The sequence below is a fragment of the Aquarana catesbeiana genome, linkage group LG13 (genome assembly GCF_042186555.1).
Source record: "Aquarana catesbeiana isolate 2022-GZ linkage group LG13, ASM4218655v1, whole genome shotgun sequence".
NCBI classification, from domain to species: Eukaryota; Metazoa; Chordata; class Amphibia; order Anura; family Ranidae; genus Aquarana; species Aquarana catesbeiana.
The window spans coordinates 189,855,786-189,871,092 of NC_133336.1; positions in this window are offsets into that span (position 1 = coordinate 189,855,786).

A 15,307-nucleotide genomic window follows, 5' to 3' on the forward strand; every position below is an offset into this window, starting at 1 on the left:
AGTAAATAAACAACAGGAGAAGAGAAATGAAAAGTGAAAGTGAGGATACAGAGTTTCCAAGAACAGATAGCCTTGGGAATTATTGATGGAAAGTCCTTCACAGACGCAACATAGTGCAATGACACAAATTGAATGGAATTCAGGGAAAATCAGCATGATAGCTACAAGAATAACTGAAAAAATAAAAATATAAGCAAAAATAATGGCAAACTGCTTATATACTGCCTGTTTCACTCTGTTGCGGTAAAATAGTCTATTTCAGTATATAAGGTGAGTTAACTGCTAAATTAAGTGTGAAATTGAAGACTTGCCTGGGTGTAATCACACACATAGGTTGGACTTGATGGACTTGTGTCTTTTTTCAACCTCATCTACTATGCAACTATGTAAGAAGATGTCCGCTGCCGCATAGTGCATGCGCAATAAGCAATTTCGTTCGCAACGTCACTTCCATTGCATTTTCTGATGGGTAGCGGTAGTCTGATAGAGCACCGGTATAGGACTGCCTTTCTTGACCTTGCTAACATGGAGGAACCCTTCAGATGACTTGTAGGTCTCAGGGATTCTGGTAATAATGAACAATATCTACAGCTCAGGTTCCATTATTGTAACGGTCACTAGGAGGAACGCTCCTTATATTGGTGGTCAATGGAAGATTGCTCCTTACATTGGTGATCACAAGGAGGAATGCTCCTTACATTGATGGTCAGGGGGAAGAATACCCATTACATTGGTGATCAGTGGGAAAAATATTCCTTACATTGGTGGTCAGTGGAGAAGAATGCTCCTTACATTGGTGGTCAGTGGGAAAAATGCTCCTTACACTGGTGGTCAGTGGGAAAAATGCTCCTTACTTTGGTGATCAGTGGGAAGAATGCTCCTTACATTGGTGGTCAGTGGGAAGAATGCTCCTTACATTGGTGGTCAGTGGGAAGAATGTCCCTTGCATCGGTGATTAGTGGGAAGAATGCTCCTTACCTTGGTGGTCAGTGGGAAGAATGCTACTTACATTGGTGATCAGTGGGAAGAATGTTCCTGACATTGGTGGTCAATAGAAATAATGTTCCTTACATTGGTGGTCAGTGAGAAGAATACTCCTTACATTGGTGGTCAGTGGGAAGAATGCTCCTTACATTGGTGGTCAGTGGAAAGAATGCCCCTTACATTGGAGGTCAGTGGAAATAATGCCCCTTACATTGGCGGTCAGTGAAAAGAATGCCCCTTACATTGGTGGTCAGTGGGAAGAATGTTCCTTACATTGGTGGTCAACGAGTTTGAAGGTCAATCAGCTAAAGCTCAAGGAACTCCTAGCATACTCTGGAGGAACCCTAGTTTAGAATGGCTGCCCTAGAGGAACCCTTGAAATAACTTTCATGTCTCATGTAACCCCTGCTAAAACCCTATTCACTGGGGGCATCGATTGGAAGAATTGCCACCCTTACAACCAGCTAAAAAAAAATCATTGGAGTCATACTGCTGGTGCCCGTTGGTCTTGGCCCTGGAACTATGGAGGTACCCTCAGATGGAAGGTTAAAAAGACACAGGTAAGGGAACCCCAAGCAAAACTTTGCACTTGGGGTAAGGAGAGGGCAGAACCTTGATGCTGGGGTAGGGAGGGTGACAGAACATTTATGCTGGGGTGGGGAGGGGAAAGAACTCTGACACTGGGATGAAGAGGGGGCAGAACTTTGACACTGGGCTGAGCAAGGGGCAGAACTTTGACATTGGGGTGAAGTAGGGGAAAAGCTTTGATGCTAGAATGGGGAGGGTGAAGAACTGTAACACTGAGATAAAGAGGGAGCAGCACTTTAACATTGGGGTGAGCTAGGGGTAGAACATTAATGTTGGAATGAGGTAGGGGCAAAACTTGGATGCTGGGATGCTGTAACTTTGACACTGAGATGAAGAGGAAACAGAACTTTGACAATAGGATGAGGTAGGGGTAGAACATTGATGCTGGAATGAGGTAGTACAAAACTTTGATCCCAGGATGCAAGAACTTTGACACTGGGATGAAGAGGGAGAAGAACTTTAATGTTGGGGTGAGGTAGATTCAAAACTTTGATGCTGAGATGCCGGAACTCTGACACTGGTATGAGGACGGAGCAGATCTTTGACATTGAGGTGAGGTAGGGCTAGAGCTCTGACACTGGTATGAGAAGGGGGCAGAACTTTGACACTGGGCTGAACAAGGGCAGAACTTTGACGTTGGGGTGAAGTAGGGGCAAAACTTTGATGCCAGAATTGGGAGGGGAAAGAACTGTAACACTGGGATGAAGAGAGAGCAGAACTTTGACATTGGGGTGAGGTAGGGGTAGAACATTGATGTTGGAGTGAGGTAGGGGCAAAACTTGGATGCTGGGATGCTAGGATGCTGGAACTTTGACACTGTGATGAAGAGGGATCAGAACTTTGACATTGGGGTGAGGTAGGTATAGAACTCTGACACTGCGTTGAGCAGGGGGCAGAGCTTTGATGTCGGGGTGACATAATACAAAACCTTGTTCCTGGGATGCAGGAACTTTGACACTGAGATGAAGAGGGAGCAGAACTTTGACGTTGGGGTGAGGTAGAGGCAAAACTTTGATGCCGAGATGCTGGAACTTTGACACTGGGATGAAGATGGAGCAGAACTTTGACGTTGGTGTAAGGTAGGGCTAGAACTTTGACACTGGGGTGATGTAAGGCTAGAAGTCTGACACTAGGGTGAGGACATTGAGGTGAAGTGGGGGCAAAACTTTGAGGCCAAAATTGGGAGGAGGAAGAACTTTGGCACTGGGGTAAAGAGGGAGCTGAACTTTGACATTGGGGTGCGGTAGGGGCAAAACTTTGATGCAGGGATGTCAGAACTTTGACACTGGGATGAAGAGGGGGCAGAACTTTGACGTTGAGGTGAGGTGGGGGCAGAAATTTAACTTGCTTTTTTATTTGGAGTTTCTGCAATAAATCTGCATCTTTTGCAGCTTTTAGCTGTTTATAACTTCTACTGTGAGTCTTCTATTAATCCTCCACCCTCACAATGAACCGGTTCCTGTTTATACTTCTCTCTGGCTTACAAGCCTCTAATAGCAGTGCATGACCTTTTGTTCCAGCAGTTATTCTTTCTGAGAAGGAAATGGCCAGTACATTTTATGGGAGGATAATTAATAAGCAATTACTGTGAGACATGAGAACCGATAATGCCTGCTACCAGCGTCCCTTCTAGTCTATTTTAATTAACACATATCTGGCCATTTGATGTGGCTAGTCGTATTGATTGGATCTGGAAATGCTGGTGTATGCCAAGATATTTTTGTATTATATTCTTTTGTATTAGCAAGGGAGAAAAAAAAGGATGAGTCCGCTTAAAACTGATATTTTCGATTTTGGTAGATGCGGAGGAGTTAGATCACCTAATTTCCAACATACTGTATCTTAGCTGATCCAATGGTGAGATATCTGTTATAGAGTTTCTGGGTTTGCACACCTGCAATGTCCACCTTTAAAGGGGTAAAATTTCAGAGCTGGTGTCTTTTGGCATAGGAAACTGAGTATGCAAATAAGGGGTTAAGTTAGCTGAAGGAGGGCAGGTGTTAGGGTTATAAGAAGGGCTAGAGTGAGGATTCATGTTGGAGTTTAAAAGACAGGTGGTATTAGGGTCACAAGGAGGGTTGCTGTTGTGGTTACAGAGAGGGTTAGTGGGAGAAGTGCAGGGAAGGTTAATATTAGGGTTACAGAATTACAGGTAAAGATGGAATTAGAGTTACATGAAGTGTTAATGTGAAGGTTACAAGGAGAGTGAATGTTAGGATTACACAGAGCATTGGTGTTAAGGTTACAGAAAGGGTTAATGTTAGGGTTACAGGAAAACGTTAGTGTTAGGGTTACAAGGAGGGCTGATGTTGAGGTTACAGAGAGGGTTAGTGTTAGGGTTTAGAGAGTTAATGTTAGATTTACAGGGAGAGTTAATGTTAGGGTTATTGGAAGGTTAGTATTAAGGTTATAGAGAGGATAGTGTAAGGGTTACAGGGAGGTTAGAATCAGGGTACAGGGAGAGATAGTGTTAAGGTTACAAGGTGGGTTAGTACTAGGGTCACAGAGAATGTTAGAGTTTCAGGGAGGGTTTAGCGTGAGAGTTACAGAGAGGTTTAGTATTAGGGTTACAGAGAGAGCCGGTTCACACGGGGGCGATTTGTCAGGCGACCTAGCCGCCTGACAAGTCGCCTCCTGTTCTGTACAATGGAACCGTTCTAATTGGAGCGACGCAAGTCGCTCCGACTTAGAAGAAAGGTTCCTGTACTACTTTGGGGGCGACTTGCATAGACTTCTATACTCGGTGAGGCGACCTGCAAGTCGTGCCGCTTCTAATGTGAACCGGCGCTTAGTGTTAGGGCTAAAGGAAGGGTAGGGTTACAGGGAGGATTAGTGTTGGGGTTACAGGAAGGATTAGTGTTGGGGTTACAGGGAGGATTAGTGTTGGGGTTTCAGAGAGGTTAGTTTTGAGGTTGCAGGGAGGGTTAGTGTAAGGGTTACAGGGAGAGTTACTGTTAGGGTTACAAGGAGGGTTAGTACTAGGGTCACGGAGAGTATTGGGGTTACCGGGAGGGCTGGTGTGAGGGTTACAGAGAGGTTTGGTATTAGGGTTAAAGAGAGGGTTAGAGTTAGAGCTAAAGGGAGGGTTAGGGTTACACGGAGATTAATGTTGAGGTTACAGGGGGGTTAGTGTTACAGGGAGGGTTAGTGTTGGGGTTACAGGGAGGGTTAGTGTTAGGGTTACTGGGAGGGTTAGTGTTGGGGTTACAGAGAGGGTTAGTGTTCGGGTTACACGGAGAGTTAGTGTTGGGGTTACATAGAGGGTTACTGTTGGGGTTACAGAGAGGGTTAGTGTTGAGGTTACATTGAGGGTTAGTGTTGGAGTTACAGAGAGGGTTAGTTTTAGGGTTACAGGGAGAGTTAGTGTTGGGGTTACATAGAGGGTTTGTGTTGGGGTTACAGGGAGGGTTAGTGTTGGGGTTACAGGGTGGGTTAGTGGTGGGGTTACAGAGAAGGTTAGTGTTGGGGTTACAGGGAGAGTTAGTGTTGGGGTTACAGAGAGGGTTATTGTTGGGGTTATAGGAACTATATTTCTAAAACCTGTCAGGATGGTGGATTTGGTCAGCCACTAACCCGGAAACAAGTCAGAGTGTATCAGGTGTCGTAGCACTCAATGTACTCATACTTGTAATAAGTAAGTGTAAGTGACTTATTAAGTAGTGAAGGATAAGCATGACTCCTCCTGTTTTTGCACCTCTAAAAAGAACTGAGCAATGATATATTTTATATTTATCTTATAATAAGTTAGCTTTACATACAGCTCATGCCAAGTTAGCTATGAGATGAAAGGTGAGTGTGCCATGGCTTTGAGTCAGAACTGACATCAAGGTCCACTTATAGAATATTCTCAGATTCTAGGGAATCCCCAGCCACACCAAGCAAATAGCTGGGAAATCCAGATACTTGTAGGTACCTTGTGATCCCGACATCTAGGTGATATTGGTAATCAAAATACTTCTTGTACTGGTTTGCTTCGAGTGTTTTCCCTAGAGCTCTATTACTTTTGCACAGAAAATTGCTGTCTGCAAGGTTTGAAGATGACAGGTTCACTTTAAGGAGCTGTATGTCTCAGTCTGACCGCAGTGTGACCCAGAAAGTGGGAAGTGGGTCTGAGTTCTGTACAAGAAGACCAACGTTTGGCTTGTATTTCGCTAACTCAGCTGTGCTCCAGACTTAGTCATGTACTGTATGTGTCTGATCAGCACTAAGCTATTACAGCTCATAACCCGACAATGCAAGTTTAGGTCTTGTATCATTCACAGCAAATGGAGAGAATGGCAAGCAGCTTGTCGACTTATGTCCAGCAAGTAAGGTGTTGGTAGGGAAAAAATGCACTAGTAGTACACTAATGCAGCTCCTAGTCCAGCAAAGGGGATCTAAATCATTCCTCTTCCTATTCTAGCAGAGAAAAAAAAAGTATATACATATTAGTTCTAAGTTGATGGATGATGGTGGAGCAAAAGCTCAAGAATATATTTTATGCTCCACTAGTATGTCCTAGGTTGGTGCAGGAAGCATACCCCTAGAGAAGCCTTCTCAACTAGGGTTCCTCCAGAGGTTGATAGGGGTTCCTTCCACTGTAGCTAACTAACCTCCCATCTGATTGTGCCTGGATAGTTATGGGGCCAACGCCACTTGGCAGAGCCAGCAGCATGACACCAGTGATCTTTTTATCTGGTTATAAGTGTGGCATTCTGACCACTACTGTTAGAGAGGCATTCTTTCCACTGACCCCCCAATGAATTGATTTTGGGAAGGGTTACCCAAGACCTGAAAGTTATTTCACAGGTTCCTCTAGGGCAGCCATTCTCAACCAGGGCTCTGTGAAATCCTAGGGTTTCTTTAGAGGTTGCTAGGAGTTCCTTGAGCTTTAGCTGATTGACCTCCCACCTGGTTGTGTGTGCATAGTCTGTAATGGGTGCATTATTTTCATTAACCATCAATGAATTGGTGAAAAGCAAGTGTTCCCTAAGACCTGAAAGTTATTTCAAGGGTTCTCTGGGGCAGCCATTCTCAACCAGGATTTTGTGGAATGCCAAGATTCCCTCAGAGGTTGCTAGGAGTGCCTTGTGCTTTAGCTTATTGACTTCCCATCTGATGGTGCCTGCATGGTTCTGGGGCCAAAGCCACTTGGCAGGGTCAGCAGCATGACACCAATGATCTTTTTAGCTGGTTATAAGGGTGGCATTCTTCTCACTGACCCCAACTGAATTGATTTTAGGAGGGATTATCTGAGATCGGAAAGGTTATTTCAAGGGTTCCTCTAGGGTAGCCATTCTCAACTAGATTCTGTGGAACCATATTGTTCCCCCAGAGGTTTCTAGGGGTTCCTTGAGCTTTAGCTGATTGACCTCCGATCTGATGGTGCGTGCATTTTCTGTAAAGGGTGCATTCTTTCCATTGACCACCAATGAACTGGGCTTTAGCAGAGGTTACCCTAGTCAAGGATTCCTCACAGGCTGACATTCTCAACCAGGGTTCTGTGGAACTCTAAGGTTCCCTCAGAGGTTGCTAGGAACTTTAACTGATTGACCTCTTATCTGAAGGTTTTAGCAAGAGCTCTCTGGTGCCTGAAAGTTATTTCAAGGGTTCCTTTAGGGCAGCCATTCTCAACCAGGGTTCTGTGGAACCCTAGGGTTCCCCCAGATGTTGCTAGCAGTTCCATGAGGTTTAGCCGATTGACCTCCCATCTGATGGTGCCTGTATAGGCTGTAAAGCGTGCATTCTTCCCATTGAAGACCAATGAATTGGTTTTAGCAAGGGTTCCCTGAGACCAGAAAGTTATTTTGAGAGTATCTCTGGGGCAAAAAGGTTCAGAAACATTGTCCTAGAGCTATTGTAATAATGGTATATAACTTTTAATGGTATTAAGACTGCTCATTCGTATCCAAAGCCAAAACATTTTTTTTTTTAGCTTTGTATAGAGAAGGGAATGACTAAAACCTATGTTAGGATTTTTTTTTTTTTTTTGCTGTCCCATTGGGGAGATTTCTCTTTACCTCCAGTCCCAAACAGACAACAGAAAATGAGGACAAATCTCTCTAAAATGAGGGATAATCCCCATTAGCTGTCAATTTCCCCTTTTTAAGATCTCCATTCTACTTCCTGTTCTGGTGACAACTATAAAGTTTTGGATTGTTATCATTTTTTTTGTCTTAGGGATAAAAGTTACATTCTGTTACAAGCTGGTAGAGTTTTATGTTCCTTTTCACCAATGTATAACTATCTATTTACAGCCTGTTGAAAAATATTATGTTTACATACTACATTGCTCAAGCTGCAATTTACTGACTCATGAATTGTGACTCATTGCATGGACCCATCTCTTATCATATGGCTTGGTCTAAAGCTTCAGTCAGACAAAGGGATCCACGAGGTAGCCTTCTCTGTTGTGCTCTTTTGTTAGCTAAACCATAGTGCTCTAGGAACCCTTTCTCATATGCTAAGTATATATCTATAAATCAAATGATCTATCTATCTATCTATCTATCTATCTATCTATCTATCTATCTATCTATCTATCTATCTATCTATCTATCTTATATATAAAAAGGACATACAGTATGTCCACTCAGGTCAACCAAAGGTAAAGAATCATGCATATCCGTCTAGCTATGCATCTATCTTACATATAAAAAAGGACATGTCCCTTCATGTACAACTATCTATCTGCTGTGCTGCCCCTGGGTGTCCTGACTCCCAGTTTCAAGCTCAGATCTCTGCTGGTATGGTCTCCCATTGGTAGACGAATATCCAGACAGAGGATCCGATCTCTCTAACTCCCTCGGTACCAAGAGGAAGAAAATTTCTCCAGGCAGTTTAATAAAAATTCTCTCTCCACTCCTCCTACTGCACAGTGCCTCTAGGGATTCATAGTTTAGGGAGTCTATTCATCTCATTATATGGCTGTCGTCTTAGATTACAACTCCCAGGATTCTCAGCGCTCTGCATAGAAGTCTATGGGCTTGCTTGGCTTTAGCTCTCCCCCTGCTGGCCGGAGGAGAATGGTGCAGCATAGCATCAGTATCTCAGTAAAGAGAGGGAAGAAGAACAGGCAATGTCTCCTTCTCCATATTGCTGTAGCCTATCTATCTATCTTAAATATAAAAAGGACATATGACCACTCAGATCAACCAAAGGCATAGAATCTTGCATAACCATCTATCTATCTAGCTATCTAGATTCTATGTAGATTTTTTGAGTAGGTAAAGACAATCTGACTTAGCTATACCTGAGTTAATACAACAACCCTTCAATAAAGGTTTTAAATGTATCCACCCTTCCTTTGGTATCTTGCAGTAGACAGCACCGTTACATTCATAGAGCATATACAACCAAAGAACCTATCCATTGAGTAGTCTTTCAATCACCAGTTCGAGCCGGTTCAATCCTGGGGTATCCAGCCAGGGACCCCATAAGTTATCAAACTTACGGGGGCGTCCCCTGTGCTGATAGATATATTTCTCTAATCTAAGGGTTTCCCCCATACATTGCACCCATTCCTTATGTGAAGGAGATTTGGTGGACTTCCAGTGTCGAAGTATTACCCTTCGAGCCTGAAAGACAGCTATGGCTACAGCCTCTCTCGCAAGGACCGGTAATTGAAAATCATCTAATATACCTAAAAGACATGGTTTGGGGTCAAGTGGAATCGAGGTCTGAAACACAGAGTTTATAGCATTCGACACTCCCACCCTAGTACCCAAAGTGCAATTTGGGGCAACACTAGGTCAAGTGGATCAGATCCCCATGGTCCCTAGAACATTTACCACGCAAGGGGGAATCTAAATTGCATATTGCAAATATTCTAGTTGGTGTGAAATATACCCTTAAAAGAAGATATAGTTGCATAAGCCTTTGTGTTACATTTCGGGAGCATTGGGTTACAGCCTGTAAAGCCTCTTCCCATTGATCTTCTATAAAAGGACCAAGATCTCTTTCCCATTTCTCGCCCACCTTCAGGGGAAAGGAAGTCAAAAACTCTGTCAGTAACATTGCATAGCATCTGGATATAAAACCGGTTGTTAGCCTTATTCCATATCTTTGGATAAGGGTGTAATTAGGCAGTAGACAATTAGATTCGGCAAAAATTTTCAGCCTCTTGGCCAGTAGGCAAGTCATGGGCCTTTGAGGTGTACGGCAGAATGCCTAAAGAGGAATCAAGGCCAGATCGATTAAGTTCCCTACTAGTGTGAACCAGGCCCCTACAGAGATGTTGCAATTGTGCCGCTATATAGTACAGCCAGGGGTTTGGCATAGCCAACTCTCCAGCATCCTTCGGTCTTTGAATGTCTTCCAGTCTTACTCTAGGCCAGTGATGGCGAACCTTGGCACCCCAGATGTTTTGGAACTACATTCCCCATGATGCTCATGCACTCTGCAGTGTAGTTGAGCATCATGGGAAATGTAGTTTATAAACATCTGGGATGCCAAGGTTCGTCATCACTGCTCTAGGTGTTTTATTATGCCATAGCAAGCTTCTAAAGATAGAGTTCACCTCACCGGAGATACTTAACGGTATCACTATAGGCGTATTATGTAAAAAAAATATAGTAGTTGGGGCATGAAGATCATTTTCACCAAATTTCCTTTCCTCGCCAAGGATAACCAGAGTTTGCTGCATATTTTAATTTTGTCCTTGAAGCGGCCCAGCAATGGCACAATGTTTAACCGCTTGCCGACCAGCCGCCGTCATTATACTGTGGCAGGTCAGCTCGATCCTGCGAATCACCGTAGCTGTAGGTCGGCCCCTTTAACAGCTATAGCAGGCACGCGCCCACTGCACGGCGGGGGGGGGGGGGAGCCAATGCGCCTGGCTGGCGGCCGCGATGTCCGCTGGCCACCCTTGATGGCTGCACAGAGAGCCAGAACGGGGATCTGTCAATGTGAACAAACAGATCCCCGTTCTGACAGGGGAGTTCAGAGTGATCGTCTGTTCCTAGTAATCAGGAATAAGGATGAGCTTGGGCGTGTTCGCAACTAGCACGTGCCCGCGCCCGCCAGGAAGCTTACACTGGGCAGCGCTAATCACAGGCAGTGAGGCATTTCCCAATCTGTGCCAGCCGTGGATCAGGAAATGCCTCACTGCCTGTGATTAGCGCTGCACAGTGTAAGCTTCCTGGCGGGCACGGGCACGTGCAGTTTGCGAACACGCCCGAGCTCATCCTTAATTAGGAACAGCGATCTCTCTGTACTCCCAGTCAGACCCCTCCCCCCACACACTTAACCCCTTGATCGCCCCCCCTGGTGTTGACCCCTTCCCTGCCAGTGACATTTATACAGTAATCAGTGCATTTTTATAGCACTGATCGCTGTATAAATGTCACTGGTCCCAAAAATGTGTCAAAAGTGTCCGATCTGTCCACCACAATGTCTCAGTCCTGCTAAAAATCACTGATCGCCGCCATTACTAGTAAAAAAAAAAAAAATGAATAATAAAAATGCCATAAATCTATCCCCTATTTTGTAGACGCTATAACTTTGGCGCAAACCAATCAATATACGCTTATTGCTTATTATGTAGAAGAATACATATCGACCGAAACTGATGAAGACATTTTTTTTTTTTTTTTTTTTTGGATATGTATTATAGCAAAAAGTAAAAAAAAAAAAATTTTTTTTTCTCAACATTGACGCTCTTTTTTTGTTTATATCGCAAAAAATAGAAACCGCAGAGGTGGTCAAATACCACCAAAAGAAAGCTCTATTTGTGGGGAAAAAAGGACGTCAATTTTGTTTGGCGACCACGCAATTGTCAGTTAAAGCGACGCAGTGCCACATCAAAAAAAAAAATGGCCTGGCCATTACCAGCCTGGCTGTGGCGGTACAGCGGATATCCTGTCTTATCTCCCTCCAGGGCCGGGGACATGGATCTGTACTCAGCTCAGTGTGATGGAGATGAGAGGAGCCTGGATCTCATCCCAGAATACACAGAGACAGGATGCAGGGAGCGATTTACAGCCATTCATTAAACAGCTCTGCCTCATCTCAGCACGTAGGCTCCCATCACATGTCACGCGAGCACATACATGCCGTGTCTGGATGGTCATATTTCTAGAGGCTCTTGCTACTACTTGCACCTCCGCTGTAGATTTCCATCAGATATCTCTGTTTATGCAATGCATACGTGAGCTTAGCTGTACAGATTCCCAGAATGAAATATTACAGCAGGACGAGTAGCGCATTAAAAAGGTTAAAAGAATTTTCTGCAATATTCACTTTCAATCCCCTGCAATATGTTTTTCTGCCACTAGATGTCCTCAGTCTGATAGCCCACATCATTTAACCCACTTCCTCTGAGCCCAGGTCACCCCAGCCTGTGATGGACAGTGATTGGAGAAGCAGCACAGCGTTGAACACAACCTGTCTGTCACACTGCTCTCTCCTCCTATCAGCATGCTTCTTGTCAGCACATGAACATAAGGGCACCTTGAGCTGCTTCTTCCACTTCCAGTCTGAGCTCTGCTGTACAGGGGCTGCAAAGAGGCTGATACCAGCAGGTCACATTCAGACACTTACACCACTTATAATAAAAAAATAATATATTATTATTAATAATATATTAATTATTAATATTTATTTTAGTAATTATTATTTATTTATTGATTACTTTATTTTTTATTACTTATTATTATTTTATTTATTTTAGTAATTATTATTAATTACTTATTATCTATTTATTATTACTTTATTATTTATTATTAATAATAATAATTATTATTATTAATATATTTAAAAAAAAAATATATACACACACACACACAGTTGTGCTCATAAGTTTACATACCCTGGCAGAATTTATGCTTTCTTGGCCCTTTTTCAGAGAATATGAACGATAACACAAAAACTTTTCTTTCACTCATGGTTAGTGTTTGGTTGAAGTCATTTATTATCAGTCAACTGTGTTTACTCTTTTTAAATCATAATGACAACAGAAACTACCCAAATGACCCTGATCAAAAGTTTACATACCCTGGTGATTTTGGCCTGATAACATACACACAAGTTGACACAAAGGGGTTTGAATGGCTATTAAAGGTAACCATCCTCACCTGTGATCTGTTTGCTTGTAATTAGTGTGTGTGTATAAAAGGTCAATGAGTTTCTGGACTCCTGACAGACCCTTGCATGTTTCATCCAGTGCTGCACTGACATTTCTGGATTCTGTGTCATGAGGAAAGCAAAATATTTGTCAAAGGATCTGCGGGAAAAAGTAGTTTAACTGTATAAAACAGGAAAGGGATATAAAAAAAGATATCCAAGGAATTGAGAATGCCAATCAGCAGTGTTCAAACTCTAATCAAGAAGTGGAAAATGAGGGGTTCTGTTGAAACCAAACCACGGTCAGGTAGACCAACTAAAATTTCAGCCACAACTGCCAGGAAAATTGTTCGGGATGCAAAGAAAAACCCACAAATAACTTCAGGTGAAATACAGGTGTCCCTGCACATACTCCGACATGGCTGTCTGGTACTGTCACGTACCTGGTGGTAGAGTCTGCTATGCAGAGGGAGGTCTCTCTTACACCTCTGACTCGAGGCCCCTGGTAGAGTAAACAGAAGGCGCGGGAGTGCAGAGTCGCACCAGTGCCTGGCAGAGTTGCTAGCAGAGGAGCTGGACCGGAACTGGTGATGGAGTAGGGATAGAACCAGGAACAGCTGTCAGGCTGGAGACTGGAGCTCAGGCAGGTGCAGGCAGGCCAGAGGCACAGGTAAACAAGTCCAGAACAGATATGACACAGGAGCAGATTCAGGTGCAGGCAGGTTCAGCAACAGGCTGGCAGCAAAGTAGCAGAAGTAGCAGGCAGGAAAGTAGTCAAGACAAGCTGAGGTCGGGTGTAGGCAGATAAAAGGAATAGTCAGGGACAAGCCAGGTAGGTCAACTAGAACAGGTACAGGCAAACGTTTATCAGGAATCACAGGGAACGCTGTAGACCAGACAGCACTGATCCAGGGGAATGAGACAGTTTAAGTAGCCTCTTTAGCACCAAAAACCGTCATGTTGGCATGCGCGTGTGCATAGGCGCGCGCAAGCGTGCCTGCGCAGCCTTTCCCAGTGGGACATGTGGTACAGGGGAACTTCTGTGGCCGCCATCTTGATTATTGGCATGCCCTTCCTCCGGCTGCCCAATCAGGCCAACTTTAAAGGATGGGATCTCTTGAATGCCTGGACAAGTCTTCCGGCGTGAACATTATTTTCGGGTTCCCATGAATTCTCCTCTGGACTATACCCTTTCCATTTAATAAGATACTGAATTTGATTTCTTCTCTTCCTACAGTCCAGAATTGCCTCGACTTCAAATTTCTCTGCCCCTTCGACTAATACTGGTTCAGGTGGACCCGTATTCCATCCAGGAAATGGATCAGGGATCACAGGTTTTAGTAAGGCTACATGGAAGACAGGATATACCCTAAAAGAGTCCGGCAGTTCCAGGCCACATCGTTGATCCTCCTCTTTACCGGGAAGGGCCCTATGAATTTAGGATCTAATTCTCTAGAAGGGCATGCTAGTTTCAGATTTGCTGTGGACAGCCCATCCTGATTACCAGGTTCCAACATTAGCTCTCCCCGCCTCCTCTTATCAAAGACCTTTTTGTTATATTCTTGTGTTTTAGCCATTGTTGTTTGTAACAGCTTGTTGTTGGTATCAAAGAAGTTTACAGTTTCAAGAATGGCTTGTACAGAACATTCCGGAAAGGTACTGGTCTGAAATGATGGGTTAAATCCGTAGTTAGCAAAGAATGGGGATTGTTTTGTGGCAGAGTGAGTGGAGTTGTTATAAGCAAATTCTGCTAAAGGGAGCAATGCAGCCCAGTCATCTTGCGAAAATGAGGAGAAGCAACGTAAATATTGCTCAAAAGTCTGATTGGTTCTCTCCGTTTGCCTGTTCGTTTGGGGATGATATGCGGAAGAGAAGGACAGCTCAATTCCTAGGGTTTCACATAGTGCCCTCCAGAACCTTGAGGTAAACTGTACCCCTGAGTCTGATACAATGTTTGCTGGAACTCTGTGGAGTCTAATAATTTCCTTCACAAAAATTTGAGCTCATTCCAGGGCAGATGGTGTACCTTTCATTGGCAGGAAGTGGGCCATCTTAGATAACCGGTCTATTACCACAAAGATGGTGGTAAAGCCATCTGATGGGGGAAGTTCCACAATGAAATCAATTGAAATATTCTTCCAGGGTCTCTCCGGGACAAAAAGCGGTTTCAACAGGCCCCATGCCTTGGTTTTACTATTCTTGTTCCGTATACATGTGGTACAGGACTCCACATAACTTTTACAGTCCTTTTCAGCTTGAGGCCACCAGAATGTGCGTTGCACAAGTTCAGTAGTTTTACTGACCCCAAAATGTCCGGCTAACATGTTGTCATGACACAACCCCAAGATAGAAACACGTAGGTCTTCTGGCACAAATACTTTGTCCTTGTGCCACAGCAGGCCATCCCTGGCTTGCAGGGTTGTTTCCGGAGGCAAGGGGACATCCACAGAAGCCTGTTTAATTTGTGAGTGTAGGTCTCCCTGGAATAACAGGAAGTTCCCTGAAGACAGGATAGTATCGGGTGATGCAGATTCTTCAGATTCACTGAACATGCTTGAAAGCGCGTCGGGTTTCGTGTTTTTTTACCCCGGCCTGTAAGTTATATGGAAGAAGAACCTGGAAAAGAAGAGTGCCCATCTGTCCTGGCGTGGTATGAGTCTCTTTGCTGTCCTCAGGTATTCCAGGTTCTTATGAT